Below are 19,614 nucleotides of genomic sequence, written 5' to 3'. Positions count from 1 at the left end.
CTACCTAATCCTAGCAGAGGAAAAGACAGTCCTGGCTCACCTCTAGAGAAATTTTCCCAAAAGGCAGACAGAGGCCCCCACATATATTGGCGGTGATTTTAGATGAAATGACAAACGTAGTATGAAAATAGGTTTAGCAAAATCGAGGTCCGCTTTCTAGATAGCAGGAAGACAGAAAGGACACTTTCATGGTCAGCAGAAAACCCTAACAAAACACCATCCAGAAATTCCTTTAAGACTCTAGCATTAACTCATAACACCAGAGTGGCAATTTCCGATCACAAGAGCTTTCCAGACACAGTAACGAAACAGCAGCTGTGAACAGGAACTAAATGCAAAAACACACAAGGACAAAAGTCCAACTTAGCTGGGAGTTGTCTAGTAGCAGGAACAAGCACAGAAGGCTTCTGATTACATTGTTGACCGGCAAGAAACTGACAGAGGAGCAAGGTTATATAGCGACTCCCACATCCTGATAGGAGCAGGTGAACAGAGGGGATGATGCACACAAGTTCAATTCCACAAGTGGCCACCGGGGGAGCCCAGAATCCAATTTCACAACAAGGAATGGTGTTCCTTTCATCATGTGCCTTTTTGACCTCTCTCCAGATGTAACGTTTATGGTTTTTGCCAAAAAGTAAAATTTTGTTTTCATCACTCCAAATTACCTTGTTCCAGAAGTTTGGAGGCTTGTCTCTGTGCTGTTTTGCATATTGTAAGAAAGATACTGTTAGGGCTGGCAGAACGCACCGAGCAAATATAGAGATAGTATAGGTGCGTTTGCAGCTCGGGGTCCACCGTGCAGGAGTGGAACCTGCTGCTAATATATGGCAGCACTATATGGCAGTACTACGCCTGAATTGACATGGGTTCCATCACCCGGTCAATATAGAAGCGAACTCTGTTGCTTCACAGAGTCACCGGGATTAAAGATAACGCTGTGCCCTGTTAACCTCACAGGGGAGCGAAGCTCACTAATGGAGCTGGTAGCATGCAGTGGTCATACAGTCAGCAACAGCACTCAAACAACTCCTCTCCAGAGGTGCCGGAATTTTAGTGGCTATACGCCTGCCCTAAATTCATACAAACAAACTCCTCTCCGGAGGTGTCGGAATTCTAGTGGCTATACGCCAGCCCTAGATTCACACAGACAAACTCCTCTCCGGAGGTGCCGGAATTCTAGTGGCTATACAGCCGACCCTGAGCACATGCTGACACAGACAACAAAGTAGCAAAGCTCATGCACTCATGAACATAAATTGATACTAGCGCATGTCCGTGCAGCCATGTGACCCTTTTATAAAGGAAGCTCTCCAGAACCTTCCTAATGGTCCAAGAGGAACCGCTTCAGGACCTGAGCATGTGACCCCCCGACCTCCAATGAGAGGACTTCCCTTGGGCATGCTCAGTAGAGGAAAAGCAGGACTTAGTCCCAGGAACGTCTGCTCACCACAAAACAGTGCTGATTACAAAGGCTGAGCCTGGAAGAGCAGCAGTAACCAAGCGCACAGTATCTGCTTGAGCCAGATGCTGGGACCGACATCTCTGCTAAGCAGGTTCCACTGCAGCTGGAGAAGAATGGGAGACTGCAGCGGAGGTGGCTTGAGATTCCCTCTGTGCAGCGGTGGGAACTTGACACCTAATAGATACTTTGTGGCATTTGTGCAGTAATGGCTTTCTTCTGGTGTCTCAACCATGCAGCCCATTTTTCTTCAAGTGCCTCCTGTCATGATCCAGGCTGGGGTTTGTTTCTTGCTATGCTCTTCCCGGTCTGGTCATGCAGGGGGTAATTTTCCTCTGCCTCGTTCTGGGATCTGTTTGGCTATTTCTGCCCACTGCTGACTGCAGGCAGTGTCAGTTGTAGTTCCTGCCCAAGCTTGAGTGGCTGACCCCGTTACACCCTGATTTGTCCTTTGCCCATTTGCTCAGTCCCCATGCTTTCTCACTCCTGCTACCCTGCTTGACTTAGTGTTTGTTCCCCGTACTCTGACCTCCTGGTGTCTGACAAGACTTGACTTCTGACTCGTTTGTCTGTTTCACATCTCTGGCATTTCTGTTCCTGTAGGGCTTTGATTTCTCTGGTTTGCATCTGACCATGTTTGTTGCTGTTTCATCTGGTACTGCGTTTCTTGACTGTTACTGACTTGGCATGTCTGACCACTCTCTCGCTACCTAGTGGTGTCTGCGCTGCCGCACTGTGGTGCTACGCTGTGAGCACAATCTTTCTTCCTCCACCAGCTCCCCCTGGTGGAGGCTGTGCATACTGTGCTGCGGCAGCATTACACCTCCTTATTGTGCATCTTGAAATATCCACACCGCTAGTTTTTCAGAGAGTTCAGTATTTCAGCTTGTTATTTGTGGGTTTTTATTTTCATCCCGAACAATTTTCCTGGCAGTTGTGGACAAAATTTTTGTTGGTCTTCCTGATCGTGGTTTTGTTTTTACAGAGCCCCTGATTTTCCATTTGTTAATCACAGTTTGAACACTGCTGACTGGCATTATCAATTCCATGGAAATCTTTTTGTATCCCTTTCCTGTTTTATACAGTTCAACTAACTTTTCCTGTAGATTGGTTGACAATTCTTTTGTTTTCCCCATGACTCACAATCTAGAAATGTCAGTGGCTGGATGAAAGATGCAAGAGTCTGACTGGATCTCAAACTCTCTCAGCTTTTATGCACACACACACTGATTACAAGCAGACAGGTCACAGGTGAGGATGTTACCTTTAGTAGCCTTTCAAACCTATTTGTGTCAACTTCTATGCATGTTATCAGGCCAAAATCACCAGGGTATGTAAACTTTTGATTGGGGTCATTTGGATGTTTTGGGTTGTCATTATGATTTAAAAAGAGAAAACACAGTAGTTTGACAATAAATCGCTTCACCCAACCACTAACCATGAGTGGAGATAAAGTTTTGGTGCTATCATTTATATTCTCTAAAAAAAGGCCAAGAAAGCAAAAATTCTGCCAGGGTATGTAAACTTTTCAGCCCAACTGTATGTACAAAGGTACCCACTTTACATATGAAGAGAGGCCTGTACATTTATGTATTATGCAGTATATTTCTATAGTCTCATATGCTCGTGGGTAATCTTTAGAGGTATCCATATAAGTGTATCAGAGAATACCATTTCTATTTAAAATTTTGGAATGTGGATCCAATATCTTTTTGTTGCATTTATTTTTATGTATATACTTTTTATGGATAAAATACATTTTATATGTCTTCTTGCACCTAGCATTGACTAATATTTCAAATATTCTTAATCTCTATTGTTTGGGGCACAGGCTCTTCAACCCCTTACCGACATTGGGTGTAATAGTATTCCAATGTTGGTATCTCTTCCTTTGATGTGGGCTCCGGCGATGAGCCAACATCTTTCCCAGGACATGTCAGCTATTTTGAACAGCTGACATGTGCCCACAATGGCCAAGGGTGGAATCGCGATACACCCGTGGTTATTAACTAGATAAATGCCGCTGTCAAATGCTGACAGCAGCATTTAAATGGTGCTTCCGGCAATCACGCTAGAAACACGCACACCGCTGACCTGCATCACATGATCGTGGGTCATCGGTGTTGGCATGACAACCCGAGGTCTCCTGGAGACCTCTATGGTTGTCAGTTCTGGATTGTCGGCAATCATAGCAATTCAGCAATTCTACTACATAGAGGCAACCTTACCATCGCCTCTATGTAGTAGAGCCGATTGGGCTATGGCAGCTTCTAGTCTCCTATGCAGACTATTGAAGCATGCCAAAAGTAAAAAAAAGTTTTTAAAAATATAAATTCAAATCACCCCCCTTTCGCCCCATTCAATATAAAACAATAAAAATAAAATCAAACATACACATATTTGGTATCGCCGAGTTCAGAATCGCCCAATCTATCAATAAAAAAGAAGGGTTAACCTGATCACTAAACAGCGTAGCGAGAAAAAAGTCAGATTGCCAAAATTACTATTTTTTTGGTAGCCGCAACATTGCATTAAAATGCAATAATGGGCTATCAAAAGATCGTATCTGCACCAAAATGGTATAATTGAAACCGTCAGATCGGCATGCAAAAAATAAGCCCTCACCTAACCTGAGATCATGAAAAATGGAAATGCTACTGGTATATCAGAAACAAAATTTGGTATTTTTATTTTTTAACACTTAGATAAAAAGAGAGCCTAAACATGTTTGGTGTCTATGAACTCATAATGACCTGGAGAATCATAATGGCAAAAAAAAGCCAAACAAAAAACCAGTGTGGAATTGCACTTTTTTTTTGCAATTTCACAACACTTGGAATTCTTTTCCCATTTTCCAGTACATGACATGGTAAAATCAATGGAGTTGTTCAAACGTACAACTCGTCCCGCAAAAAACAAGCCCTCACATGGCCATATTGACGGAAATATAAAAAAGGTATGGCTCTGGGAAAAAGGGGAGCGAAAAATGAAAATGCAAAACCAAAAAAAGCTCCGGGGTCTAAGGGGGTTAAGGCTGATTCCTCCTTGGTTCATCATTAGACATATGTTGCTATTTTTTCAATCTGCTTTAGGGAATGAGGAAGATTGTTCCTTCTATCGGTCCCACTAATATATACTTACAGTACCTTCCTCGCTTATTCTGTGCATATGCACCATACCACTCTGGACTCATGCATCTTGGGGCATGTTTCTTGGGAACCACCACATTATGGGTGTCAGGTCTGAGCATTCCTACATGAACAGTTTCCTGGAAAGTGGTTTGGTCATTGTGGGCCAGTTGAATGGCCACCAAGTTCTCCCAATCTGACCCCCTTAGACTTTTATCTGTGGGGTCTTCTGAAGGCAATTGTCTATGCGGTGAAGATACGAGATGTGCAGCATCTGAAACAATGGATACTGGAAGCCTGTGCTAGCATTTCTTCTGTGGTGTTGTTATCAGTGTGTCAAGAATGGGAGAAGACGGTTGAATTGACATTCCAACACAATGGGCAGCACTTTGAACACATTTTATAAGTGGTCATAAACTTGTAAATAACTCATGAAAGAATAAAGTTACGTTAAAACCAATCACACCATTGTTTTTCTTGTGAAATTCTCCTGGAAAAAATAAAGTTGGATCCAAAATGGCCGACTTCAAAATGGCTGCCATAGTCACCCGTCTTGAAAAGTTTTCCCACTCCCATAAACTAATGTGCAAAAAGTGCAACAAACAGGAAGTTGATGTCACCAACCATTCCCATTTTATTTAGGTGTATCCATATAAATGACCCACCCTGTATTTCTCATGTGAATGCCATTTATCTTAAATGTTGGGATAAGGGCAATATGTACACCTCTGTCAACATTCTTTTCACTTTTGCAGGTTTTAAGTAGAAAAGTTTCATTGGAATCATGAGATCACCATCAGGACACTGTGGAAACCTTTTTACTTTTTAATTTCAAGTACTCATCTCCGGAAAGAACATGATATAAATATAGCTTGATCCCAAACTTTCTATAATAGCCATCAGCTTCATAATAAACAATCCTAACTTTTGTAATTTAATATGATATTGATTTAGAGCTAAGCCATCTTGTACTGGTAATGTCTAAATTTCATATTGTCAACAAATGAAATGGTATGTATACGGAGGACCCATTCTGATTAGCCATTATATGTTATTAACCTCCCCTGAAGCAGCACATTTCCTCCTTCTAAGACATGTAGAAAGTTTTAGTCGCTTCCAACTTTAAACATAATTGCTATATTATCAGTCATTTATGTCTGAAGAGGTTTATCTTCTGGCTTTCTTTTACTATGGTCAAATAAAACATGGTACCTTATCAAAAGTGATAAATTTATGAAAATAAATCAAGAGAAAATTAGGAAATCTAATATAAATAAATGGACATGGGCAACTTGATTTTTGCACAATTATGCTGCAAGTTAATACAAAAACTGTTGTCTTGAGGCATCAGAAAAAAACACAGAAAATTCAACATAAGAAAATCAACAGCTTCGCACACCTGTAATTATTATTATTATACATTTTTATAGCATCATTTAATCCATGGCACTTTACATGTGAATACGGGGCAAATAAAGACAAATACATTAAATATGAGCAAAAAACAAGGCACACAGGTACATAAGGAGAGAGAATCGTGCCCGCGAGGGCTCACATTCTGCAGGGGATGAGTGAGGATACACTAGGAGAGGTTAGAGCAGGTTGTGCGGTGGTTCAATAGTTTGAGGATCACTGCAGGCTGTAGGCTTGTCGGAAAAGGTGAGTCTTCAGGTTGTTTTTGAAGGTTTCTATGGTAGATGAGAGTCTGATGTGTTGGGGTAGAGAGTTCCAGAGTAAGGGGGAAGCATGGGAGAAGTCTTGGATGCGGTTGTGGGAAGAAGAGATGAGAGGGGAGTAGAAAAGGAGGTCTTGAGAGGGTCGGAGGTTGCGTGTAGGTAGGTACCGGGAGACCATGTCACGGATGTATGGAGGAGATAGGTTGTGGATGGCTTTGTATGTCATTGTGAGGGTTTTGAACTGGAGTCTCTGGGCAATAGGAAGCCAGTGAAGGGCTTGGCATAGATAAGAGGCTGGGGAAAAGCTGGGAGATAGGTAGATTAGTCGAGCAGCAGACTGTAGGATGGATTGGAGTGGTGCCAGAGTGCTAGAGGGGAGTCCAGAGAGTAGGAGGTTGCAGTAGTCAAGGCGGGAGATGATAAGGGCATGCACTAGTATTTTTGTGGTGTCGCGGTCAAGGAATGCACGGATCCGGGAGATAGTATTGAGTTTGAGATGGCAGGAGGAGGCAAGGGCTTGGATATGTGGCTTGAAAGAGTGGGCAGAGTCGAGGATCACCCCGAGGCACCAGGCGTGTGGGACTGGGAAAAGTGAGCAGCCATTGACATTGATGGATAGGTCTAGTGGAGGGGTAGAGTGAGATGGGGGAAAGATGATGAATTCTGTTTTGTCCATGTTTAGTTGTAGAAAGCGAGCAGAAAAGAAGGCTGAAATAGCAGACAGACAGTGCGGGATTTTGGTAAGTAAGGAGGTGAGATCAGGTCCGGATAGGTAGATCTGCTTGTCATCGGCGTAGAGATGGTACTGCATACCATGGGATTCTATGAGCTGTCCAAGGCCGAAGGTGTAGATGGAGAAGAGTAGGGGTCCTAGAACAGAACCTTGAGGAACACCGACTGACAAGGGGTGAAGTGAGGAGGTGGTGAGGGGGAGGGAGACACTGAATGTTCGGTCTGTCAGATATGACGAGATCCAGGATAGGGCTAAGTCTGTGATGCCAAGAGATGAGAGGATCTGTAGCAGAAGGGAGTGGTACACAGTGTCGAAGGCAGAAGACAGGTCCAGGAGAAGGAGGACAGAGTAGTGTCGCTTGCTCCTTGTAGTTAGTAGGTCATTGGTGACTTTACAGTAGTTAGGGCAGTTTCAGTTGAGTGATGGGGACAGAAGTTAGATTGTAACCGATTAAAGAGGGAGCAGAAGGAGAGGTGGGAGGACAGTTCAAGATACACGTGTTGCTCCAGTAATTTGGAGGCATAAGGGAGAAGAGATATCGGGCGATAGCTAGACACAGAGGATGGATCGAGGGAGGGCTTTTTGAGGATGGGTGTGATCTTGGCATGCTTGAAGGATGAGGGGAAGACACCTGTTGTGAGTGAGAGAATGAAGAGGTGTGTTAGGGTTGGGATAAAGACTGTGGAAAGGTTAGGGATGAGGTGGGATGGGAGCGGGTCGAGCTTGCAGATGGTGAGGTGTGATCTTGACAGGAGGGTGGAGAGCTGATCTTCTGTCATGGTGGAGAAGCTGGTTTTTGAAGAGCAGGGTTGAGCAGCTAAGAGGGGCAATGGGTGCTGTGGGCCAAAGCTTTCTCTGATCGTATCGATCTTCTGTTTAAAGAAAGAGGCAAAGTCTTCAGCAGAAATGAGAGGGGAGGGACTTCATCTAGGGTGCTAGGCAGTTTGAGAAGAACGTTTCAATATAATCAAGTAAGAGAAATGTCAGCACTCCATCCCTCTTGAGAAAATGTCGTGTTTATTGAAACTTTATTCCACACGTGCTAAAACCCACTGAACACAGATCCTCAAACATTTGAACCATTTTGGGCGTAAACTTCCTTAATCATAGCATAACACAGAAAAAATGGAACCATAAAGATACATCATAGGGAATCACTTTAAAAAATATATACATATTTTTCGCTTTATAAGACGCACCTGATTATTAGATGCACCCCCAAATTTGGTGAAGAAAAAGGGAAAAAAATAATTTTATGTTAAATGGGGGTCTGTCTTATAATGCCAGTGTCAGTCTTAAAAATCATATATATGTCCCTCATCCTGGTATCTATCTAACCCCTGTCCTGACACATGGCCCCCCGTGCTGCTGGCACACTGGCACATTTCCCCCATGTGCTGCTGGCACACTGCCCCCCTTGTGCTGCTGGCACACTGCCCCCTGTGCTGCTGGCACACTGCCTCCCTGTGCTGCTGGCACACGCCCCCCTGTGCTCCTGGCACACTGCCCCCTGTGCTGTTGGCACACCTGCCCCCTTGGTCTGCTGTCACACTGCCCCCTGTGCTGCTGGTGGCACACCTGCCTCCCTGTGCTGCTGGCACACTTCCCCCTGTGCTGCTGGAACACTGCCCCATCTCATCCTGGATAAGGCCCCCTGTCACTATAAGCCCATCTTCTGGCACACACAAGGCCCCCCTGTCTGTATATGCACCCCTGCTGGCACACACATGGACCCCCAATCACTACATGCCCCCTGCAGGCACGCACATGATAAAATAACAAACACTTATCTCACCTTCTGATGATGGCTCTGTGCTCCCAGCTCCTCGGTTGCACTTCCTGTTTCCCAGGCATCAGATCATGTGACCTGGGCACACAGTGATGACATCACTTTAAGGCCCGAAATTATCCCATTGACCTTCTTAACACAGAGTCGACTAGAGCCCTCAACGAGACAGATGACAGCGTACATAATCCCCAAAAAACCCTGAGACTTCCCTTTGTCCATGGCCACCACCCCATAATGCGCAGGATACACAATTTGATTCAGGGACAGTGGCCACTTATGAGTAGAGCTTACCCAACCATTTCCATCTTCAAGGAGCCCCCATTAATGTGCACCAGAAGGCCCAAAAATATACGGGACAGGGTCGTAAAAGCTGACCTAGGTACACAGAGAACACTAGCGACTAGGACACTTTCTGGACAGAAACGCACTGGCACATTTCCCTGCTTGAGCTGTATGAGCTGCTCTAATGTGATCAAGGGCAACGAAGTGGTACACCCTCGGACTGGGAAGTCATATAAAATCAAGGACTACTATACCTGCGAAACTAACTTCGTGATCTACACTATAAAATGTCCCTGCGGGCTATTATACGTAGGCGAGACCACGCAGGCAATAAGGGATCGTATAACCAGCCATAAGTCCACGATTCGATGTGAGAAATTGTGGCTTCCCCTTCCCCTTCATTTCAAAGAAGCCAAACATAGTGTGGCACAACTGAGGTTCCAGGTTATAGAAAAGGTCCCCCGTCCTAGAAGAGGTGGCAACCATGTGAAACTGTTAAAACAACGGGAAACATTCTGGATATATACTCTGGACACCTTACATCAACGTGGCTTAAACCGTGAGATAGATTGGCTAACTTAATCTTGTCTTTTATATAGATGCACTGACCTTTTGCAAAAACAACATCTGCGACTTGCTCATCCAGGCTGGTAAGACGCATACCCTATTAGACCCTACATAAGCTTTATTTTTCCCCATTTTTTCATTTTTCCTTGTTTTCATCTTGTTCATTTTTTCCTCGGTTTCATTTTTTTTCCTTTTTTTCCTTTTTTTCACCCTTTTTCATTTTTTTTAATTTTTTTAATTTTTTTCATTTCTTTCATTTTCCCATTTTCATTATTATTTTTTTATTTTTATATTTTTTTTCAGTTTATTTATTTTTTTCTAATTTGGTTTCTTTCATTTTCATTCTCATTTCTATTTTCTTTTCATTTTTTCCATTATATTCCTCCTATCATTACCCTCATTCTTTCTATTAGTTTGGACTCCTACCATGTTTATATGTGTTGTGATATATGTGATGCAGTAACCCCTGTAACAGGTAGGGGGCGCTACATGGTCTCCCCGGGATCTGCACGGAGTTGTATTGAGGCCGTGAGAATTGACCTGCAGTGATGTCAGGATCATGTGACCAGTCCATGTGATCCATTACTGTGGGTGTGGTTACAGGTACATAACGTGACCAGAGTGTGGGTCACATGTTCCTGTGTGGTTCCAGTGTTTGGACCTGAAGGGTCCAAGTGCAAAATCCCTGAGGGAGTTCCTGAGGGCTCGGTGTGTTCCTGTGTTGGAAGCCTGAGAGGAGGCTTCCTGGAAAGCACCTGCTGGCGTGGGAGGTCCTAGTAGGAGCAGTGCACAGTGGAACTGAGGAAGCTGGAGTCCTTCGGTGAGGTCTGGACTGACTACTGTATGCCGGACAGGCAAGTTGGGGATCCCTGTTAGGCAGCTTACCCAGAAGAGTGTTAACGGAGTCTGGGGAAGCTGGAGTCCTTCGGTGAGGTCTGGACTGACTAGTGCGTGCCGGCCAGGCAAGTTGGTGATCCCTGTAAGGCAGCTTACCCGGAGGTGTGGACTGGCGAGGAGTCAGCAGGTGGAGCCGGAGCTCCCGTCAGGTATCATACAGGCCGGTAGTGCTTGTGAAGTTCTATGAACTGTGTGGTCTCCCTTGGGAACTGGTTAAGGGAGGACCAGCGTGTTAGTGTCCGTGAGGCAAAGCCGTACACTGAAGTGTTAGAAGCTGCAAGTAAATATCACCAGTTGGTGCCTGTTGTGTTTCATGTTATGAACTGTGCGTAACCCGGTTTATGAGGCTTAATAAACCGCATGGACTGCTTTGTTTTATAAACTCGTGCCCGTGTGCTTGAATATCGCGGCCAAGTGAGTGTCCCCCAACACTCTCAGTAAGAGAAACCTTACAATTGGTGGAGAATTTTGGCAACAATCCCGCTAGCACACGTGGAGTTAATTGCTGTGGCAGAGCCACGAAGGTGACAAGCGTCTAGCGGTAACTCGGCGGGGTTACGAAAGTGACAAGCGTCTGCTGTGACTCGGCGGGGTCACGAAGGTGACAAGCGGCAGCGGTGGAGCCGTGCAGAGCCGTGTGGAGAGTAGCCGTGGTTGCAGCAAGAGGTTCCACAGCAGGCGGAGCTGTAGTGGCTTGTGGTTGGCAGCACCTGGAGGTGCCGGTTGTGTGTGACTGCAGCGGGAGCTGTGGCGGTACCAGCAGGAGCTGGTGAAAGTGACATAGAGAGAAAAATTTTTTTTTTCTCTTTTTGTGCAGACTCTTAAAGGGCCAGTACAAGCCCAGAGACATTGGGGTGTACTGTGCGAACTGGGGCCTGAGTGCCGTGGGGGAGTCCACGGGGTGTATCCCAGGGAGGGGATTATCCCTAATAGTGAGCGGTGGCCCAAACGGGGATGCTTGCCCAAAAGGGGGCGGAGACCCAAAAGGGGCGGTAACCCGAATAGGGGTAATGGCCCAAAAAGGGGTGGAATCCCGAAGGGGGGCTGAATCTCGAACCGGGGTGGTATCAAAAAGCGGAGCACTTGCCCAGAAAGGGGGTGGAGCCAAAAAAGGGGCGGCAATCAGTGAGGTGTCACGACTGTGTCCTTTTTGGCTGGATGGAAAGTGTGTGCAAGGGTTGATAGACCCGGGGAGAGAAGCGTCTGTGCTGAGAACCCGTCCAGGAGATTCTGTGTCACCTGGCGACACTGAATATCTCCAGGTAGCCACTATCTACATTGTCGCAGCGGAGGTTTCCACATACCATGAGGTGGTTGTAGACCCGATCTTGTCGTATCCTATGGTAATAGGACAAGATTTGGTAGCACTGTGGGAAAAGGCTGAAGTGTTTGTGGATATAATGTGGATGTCAGTTAGTAATGTTGAGAAGGCAGGCCTGACCAGAGGGAAAGGTGCGACTGTCCAACTAACTGACCTGACGTCACCTGAAGTGTGCCACAATACGACTGATAGTGGTCTGCTGGATAAAACACGTGGAGCTGACACCCAGACAGAGAGTGACTTGCAGGGTCATCAGACTGTGGGGTGTGACACAGATTCTGGGGGTGACTGTGACAAGTCATGGCCAGTAACAAGCGCATATGCCCTGGTGACAGGTGGAGGACGGGGTCCAGGACCTGTGGTAATGGGTGGAGGACGGGGTCCAGGACCTGTGCTGACGGGTGGAGGACGGGGTCCAGGACCTGTGGTGACGATTGATGGCGACTCCCATTCAGACGGTGACGCCAGTGGAAAAGAGTGTAATAAGGTTGACTAAGGCAATTCTTCCTCCCGTCGCCGGAGACGTAAAAGAGCCAAAGGGGCTGAACCCGTTGCTCCGTGGGGGGAATTGACGGAAGATGCTAAAGGCCTGGGGTGTATGAAGTACTCTGAAGTCCCAGGGAAAAGGGACGAACCTAATGACGTCACCGCTGAGACCCAAGAGAGGGCCGACCCTGACAGCGCAGAGTCGGAGGGTGCGGAAGTGGAGGAGGCCACCAAGGAGATGGTGCCGGAAGTGAATACCTCCTCAAGTGATGGATGTTTCACCAATCCGGAGGATGGGAGAAGCGAGATGGAATTGGTTATAGAGATGGTGAACGACCATGTCGAACAAGAAAGGGTCCTGAAACAAGCGGCTGAGCGCAGAGTGGATGAGCTGGAGAAGGAAGTCTCGGAGCTCAGAGGCCACCTGTTCAGGTGGCAAAGTGTGTATCAGACCCTAAAGGAAGACATTGTAGTGCTTAGAGAAGCACTAAAAGGCCCTCTACAAGGAAAAGAGGTGGTGGTCGCAGACTTCTCGTGCCAGTACCAGAGTGGTAATGAGAGTAAAGCTGAAGAGGAGTTGGCGCTAAAAGCAGAACATGATGGTCACCCGGTTGTGACAGGTGTCTTGATGGAAAGGTCCATGGCAAGGCAGGAGCCATCTGTTCTTGAAGGAAGTGAGACTCCGCTCTTCAAGTGCGTGATAGATGTACCCGTAGAGGCGCAGGATGCATGTACCCGTGAGGGTGTGCATGAGGCCTTTAAAAAGGCAGTGGAAGCGTGTAGTGTGCACTGGGCACTGGAGACGAAACAGTTGGTGGTACTGTCTACTAAGGAAGTCACAGTGAAGAGGGTGGCTGTCCTGAGGGACATGCACCTACGGTGCCTCTGCACGAAACAGAGGGTCCTGTTGGGGAATGGTGAGGCCACTCGTTGTTTGGAGCAAGCCAGGAAAGCTCAAAGTCGTCTGGGTTTGGTGGAGGACACAGTCCAAGTGCCCAGAGCTCTGGTAGCGAAGCTCACTGGCCGATTTGGAAAAGCGATGCAGGAGATGGTGGATGTGTCCGGTGTGAAGAGACTGAGGATTCCGGCTGAAGACAAGGCCCAGGTGGGTGAAGATGGAATGGTGTCATTCCTGGTTGTCGGGTCCAAGGAGAGTCTAGCGAATATCCGGATGCTCCTGAGGTATCGCGTGGCCTACTTGAGAGAAATAGAGCAGCTGAGACTGTACAGACGGCAGGTCAATAAACAGCTGCAGAACACAAGGTGGCAGCCGCCTTCTTCCCAACGAAAAGGAAACAAAAAGGACATGTACAGTAGTAGACGTAGTGATGGAGGGTCAGACTCTGATCAGTTGCTAGTCTCGACTGTAAGTGGGACTAATGTCCGTGCCAACCGTGGGTGGCGACCCTGGAGAGAAAGGTCGAGTAAAAAGACAAACTTGACTAAAGGTTTGGTGTCACGGACAGACTGTAACTTAAGGGCCAAACCTCAAGGCCTACATGTTGACCGCTGGGGGCGGGGTAAACTCAACAACTGGATGGGTCTGTGTGATGCTCAAAACCGACTGAGACGGTTCTCTCGACAGGAAGGGCAAGGCAACGTGCATGACATATCCCGTGATCCCACGTGTATGACAGGTGTTCAACCCTACAGGTGTGAACAGAGGGGGAGGATATGTGATATATGTGATGCAGTAACCCCTGTAACAGGTAGCTGCATGGTCTCCCCGGGATCTGCACGGAGTTGTATTGAGGCCGTGAGAATTGACCTGCAGTGATGTCAGGATCACGTGACCAGTCCATGTGATCCATTACTGTGGGTGTGATTACAGGTACATAACGTGACCAGAGTGTGGGTCACATGTTCCTGTGTGGTTCCAGTGTTTGGACCTGAAGGGTCCAAGTGCAAAACCCCTGAGGGAGTTCCTGAGGGCTCGGTGTGTTCCTGTGTTGGAAGCCTGAGAGGAGGCTTCCTGGAAAGCACCTGCTGGCGTGGGAGGTCCTAGTAGGAGGACCGGATCCCGGAGCAGTGCACAGTGGAACTGGGGAAGCTGGAGTCCTTCGGTGAGGTCTGGACTGACTACTGTATGCCGGACAGGCAAGTTGGGGATCCCTGTTAGGCAGCTTACCCAGAAGAGTGATAACGGAGTCTGGGGAAGCTGGAGTCCTTCGGTGAGGTCTGGACTGACTAGTGCGTGCCGGCCAGGCAAGTTGGTGATCCCTGTAAGGCAGCTTACCCGGAGGTGTGGACTGGCGAGGAGTCAGCAGGTGGAGCCGGAGCTCCCATCAGGTATCGTACAGGCCGGTAGTGCTTGTGAAGTTCTATGAACTGTGTGGTCTCCCTTGGGAACTGGTTAAGGGAGGACCAGCGTGTTAGTGTCCGTGAGGCAAAGCCGTACACTGAAGTGTTAGAAGCTGCAAGTAAATATCACCAGTTGGTGCCTGTTGTGTTTCATGTTATGAACTGTGCGTAACCCGGTTTATGAGGCTTAATAAACCGCATGGACTGCTTTGTTTTATAAACTCGTGCCCGTGTGCTTGAATATCGCGGCCAAGTGAGTGTCCCCCAACACTCTCAGTAAGAGAAACCTTACAGTGTATATACCATATTTTCACTATAATTGTGTATCATTATATTGATTGTTCCTTTCTTACTTAGCATATGTAACGTCTGATTATGCACATCAACCATTAAGGATTAACCAATTGTTAAAACCCCATCATCACTGGCTCATAGGCTCAAAGACACATGAGAGATTTGGCCCTGCTTCACCGCACAGTCGCTCAGCTCTGAGCCCCTGTACCCGGTGCGCAGGGACATTCCTGTCTCCCCTTCACACAGATGCACCGCGGAAGCGCCGGCGAGGACACTCATCACGCAGGCGCCGATTTCAGCGTCCGCAGCCCAGCTCCAAGGGATGTTATCTTCCCCTATAAGCGCCCTCTGCGCATGCACCGGCGTCCTTCTACATGTCCGGTCACATGACCGGCTGAAGGACACTCACTGTGCAGGCGCCGACCTCAGCGCATACTGCGCAGGCGTAAGCAGCCCAGCGTCAAGGGATGGTATCTCCCCCCTAGAAGCGCCCTATGAGCATGCGCCAGCGTCATTCTACATGTCCAGTCACATGACCGGCTGAAGATCTATAAAAAACTCCACGGCCATTACCGACATTAGCCTCCTCACTGCCTGGACACAGATTGTGTCGGCTCTTTCCACTTGGCCACCAACGCTTATTCCACGTGCAGGAAAATGAAGGGAGACGGATGTGAGACTCCACCACGCTCTCAGATAAGTTTACCAACTCTTTGCACCACCTCTCAGCCTTATATCACTCTTTTGTTTACAGCGCTATCCTTCCCTGCTCCCCCCGGGATATATCAAGCTACACAGGGACCACACAACCTGACCTGTAGCCCTTACTATATATACAAGACAGGTACTAGATTGGCTTCTAAAACACTCACATATTGGTAATCCGTTATACCTTTCTACTTGTAGTTATCACACCCGCATTACTAATTCCTTTACAGCCATATTCCTCAAGTCTATAATCCCATTTCCAGTTGGAGCTACATTTGTATTGCACTGGCAAGCTGAGCATTTAGACCATACTGGTCTGGTTAGTACTTTTTGCTTTTTAACACATAATTCATTTACAGTCTCTATGACAATGCATTACGGTTTCCTTTTACCCACTGTACCTCCAACCACGCACACCCAAACCTGGAGCACTAAATTGGGCCTCCTCACCTTAGATAATGAGGCTTTGGTTACAGCCAATCTGTAGTATCGCTGCATGATACCACATTCCTGGTGACTGATCTCTAGGTAGCATCCACATACATACTGTTTTTATATGACTGTTTTACTTTGTATCATTCCCTGCAGGCTTATATAACTGCGTTATCTATCAGATTCTTCAGCCACACAGTATTCCTACTTTAACTGCGAAATCTATTGGGGTATGTTTATACATCTTATCTGTCTGGATAGTATATGTTCTGCTTCTTAAAACCACTCTCTCTGATGTTAGGTCCATTTAAGTTATGAACTTCGTGGATCAGATGTAGTATATGTCTTTATTTTGGGTATACCCTATCATGGCTACTATCCTTGACATGCATTCATAAATGTAAATATGTAAATATGTATGTGTATATATATGTTTGTCTGATTTTGTAATTTTGTGTGTTCTCTGTTTATTACAGCGATTTTGTGATCAAGGCCACGGGTTGGCCGAAACGTTAATTTACTTATCGCTTCACCACAAGTCCTAGCCTAAATAAAGTTCTGATACAAGAAACTTTCAGTATACGAGTGCAGTGATTACCTTATCTTATGATTTATGGGACTCCTGGCCCGTTCACTAGCACCGTGAATAACAGTGATTGAGTGCTAGCTTTCTATGTTCTCTATAGTGAGCACGTTGTACCCCCAAGTGCTTCACAGAAGTTTATAACGTAGAGCCGTGAAAATAAAATATAATTTTTTTTCCTCAAAAATTATTTTTTAGCCCGCAATTTTTTATTTTCACAAGGGCAACAGGAGAAATTGGACCCCAAAAGTTGTTGTTAAATTTGTCCTGAGTATGCTGATTCCCCATATGTGGGAGAAAACTACTGTTTGGGCCCATGTTGGGGCTTGGAAGAGAAGTAGTGATGTTTTGGAATGCAGACTTTGATAGAATGGTCTGCGGGCATCATGTTGCATTTGCAGAGCCTCTGATGGGCCTAAACCAGGTACGGACTGGGACTGAAATTCAGCCCTGGCATTTGAAATCACACAGGCCCATGTTGTCCCCTTCCCCAAGGACCAGATGGGATATATTACTACTAATATTACCCTAGGTGGAGGAAAGCAAGATTTACTACCAGACCAATATTTCTATGATACCAGTGACCTGCTGGGGTAAGTGACGGAGTCAGCGACTTTGTGTTCCGTCACAACTCTTAACGGTGTGGGTGCCTTGAGAACACTGATTCTGTTAACAACGTAGCAGACAAGGCAGCCCACGACCAGACAGGCCTTTCTGGCATTTGCCAGAATTGCCAGTGACCAGTCCGACCCTGGCCTAAACAGTAGAAACCCTCCACAAGTGACCCCATTTTGGAAATTAGACCCCCCAATGAACTTATCTAGATGTGTGGTGAGCACTTTGAATGCCCAAATGCTTCACAGAAGTTTATAATGCAGAGCTATGAAAATAAAATATCATTTTTTTCCACAAAAATGATTTTTAGCCCCAATTTTTTATTTTCCCAAGGGCAACAGGAGAAACTGGAACCCAAAGTTGTTGTCCAATGTGTCCCGAGTAGTGTTGAGCGATACCGTCCGATACTTGAAAGCATCGGTATCGGAAAGTATCGGCCGATACCGGCAAAGTATCGGATCTAATCCGATACCGATACCAATACAAGTCAATGGGACTCAAGTATCGGACGGTATCCCTGATGGTTCCCAGGGTCTGAAGGAGAGGAAACTCTCCTTCAGGCCCTGGGAACCATATTAATGTGTAAAATAAAGAGTTAAAATAAAAAATATTGCTATACTCACCTCTCCGACGCAGCCTGGACCTCACCGAGGGAACCGGCAGCGTTCTTTGCTTAAAATGCGCGCTTTTCCTTCCTTCCGTGACGTCACGGCTTCTGATTGGTCGCGTGCCGCCCATGTGGCCGCGACGCGACCAATCACAGCAAGCCGTGACGTAATTTTCAGGTCCTTCTAGGCATTCAGTATTTTAAAATTACGTTCCGGCTTTGTGATTGGTCGCGTCGCGGTCACATGGGCGGCACGCAACCAATCACAAGCCGTGACATAATTTTAAAAATGCGCGCGTTTCCTGCCTCCCGTGACGTCACGGCTTGTGATTGGTCGCGTCGCCCATGTGACCGCGACGCGACCAATCACAAAGCCGGAACGTAATTTTAAAATACTGAATGCCTAGAAGGACCTGAAAATTACATCACGGCTTGCTGTGATTGGTCGCGTCGCGGCCACATGGGCGGCACGCGACCAATCAGAAGCCGTGACGTCACAGAAGGAAGGAAAAGCGCGCATTTTAAGCAAAGAACGCTGCCGGTTCCCTCGGTGAGGTCCAGGCTGCGTCGGAGAGGTGAGTATAGCAATATTTTTTATTTTAATTCTTTATTTTACACATTAATGTTTCGATACCGATACCCGATACCACAAAAGTATCGGATCTCGGTATCGGAATTCCGATACCCGCAAGTATCGGCCGATACCCGATACTTGCGGTATCGGAATGCTCAACACTAGTCCCGAGTACGCAGATGCCCTATAAATGGGGATAGCCCACTGTTTGGGCGCATGGCAGAGCTCAGAAGGGAGGGAACACCATTTGCCTTTTTGAACTTTTGGCTGGAATCAATGATGGAGCCATGTCGCGTTTGGAGACCCCCTGATGTACCTAAACAGTGGAAACCCCCTGATTCTAACTCCAACCCTAACCCCACCACACCCCTAACCCTAATCCCAACTCTAACCATAATCCTAATACCAACCCTAACCCCAACACACCCCTAACCCTAATCCCAACCCTAACCATAATCCTAATACCAACCTTAACCCCAACACACCCCTAACCCTAATCCCAACCATAACCCTAATCACAACCCTAACCCCAACATACCCCTAACCCTGATCCCAACCCTAACCATAACCCTAATCACAACCCTAACCCCAACATACCCCTAACCCTGATCCCAACCGTATCCATAACCCTAACCACAAACCTAACCCTAATCCCAACCCTAATCCCAATACACCCCTAACCGTAACCCTAATCCCAAACCTAACCCTAATCCGAAGCCTAACCCTAAACCCAAACCTAACCCTAATCCCAACCCTAACCCTAATCTCAACCCTAATCCTAATCCAAACTCTAATCCCAACCCTAGCCCTAATCCCAACTCTAACCCTATCTTTAGTCCCAACCCTAACCCTAACTTTAGCCCAACTGTAACCCTAATTGGAAAATAGAAATAAATACATTCTCTTTATTTTATTATTTTTTCCCAACTAAGGGATGAAAAAGGGAGGGTTTATTTACTATTTTTTTTATTTTGATCACTGTGATAGGGTCTATCACAATGACCAAAATGAACCAATAGGAAAAATCTTCCTATTGTTGCCGGGTGCTGGCGGGCAGATCTCAGCCGATGCACTGCGCATGCACCCGCCATTTTCTTCCCGGAAAAAGATGGCAGAGCCCATGGGGGGAAGCAGGAGGGCCAAGGAGCACCGAGAGGTA

At 46.6% G+C, this 19,614-nt stretch overlaps 1 long non-coding RNA gene across 1 annotated transcript in view; it reads left to right on the top strand.

Annotated features, from left to right (window-relative positions):
- Window positions 1–16,306, top strand: part of LOC143793819 (uncharacterized) — a 41,879-nt gene extending 25,573 nt beyond the window's left edge. Inside the window, exons 2-3 of the long non-coding RNA XR_013220278.1 lie at window positions 9,670–9,720; window positions 16,233–16,306. This is a non-coding gene — a long non-coding RNA (uncharacterized LOC143793819). The remainder of the gene's footprint in view (window positions 1–9,669; window positions 9,721–16,232) is intronic.
- The last annotated feature ends 3,308 nt before the right edge of the window (window positions 16,307–19,614 follow it).

Source organism: Ranitomeya variabilis, chromosome 1, assembly GCF_051348905.1.
Source record: "Ranitomeya variabilis isolate aRanVar5 chromosome 1, aRanVar5.hap1, whole genome shotgun sequence".
NCBI classification, from domain to species: domain Eukaryota; kingdom Metazoa; phylum Chordata; class Amphibia; order Anura; family Dendrobatidae; genus Ranitomeya; species Ranitomeya variabilis.
This window is presented reverse-complemented; position numbering and strand designations above follow the sequence as displayed.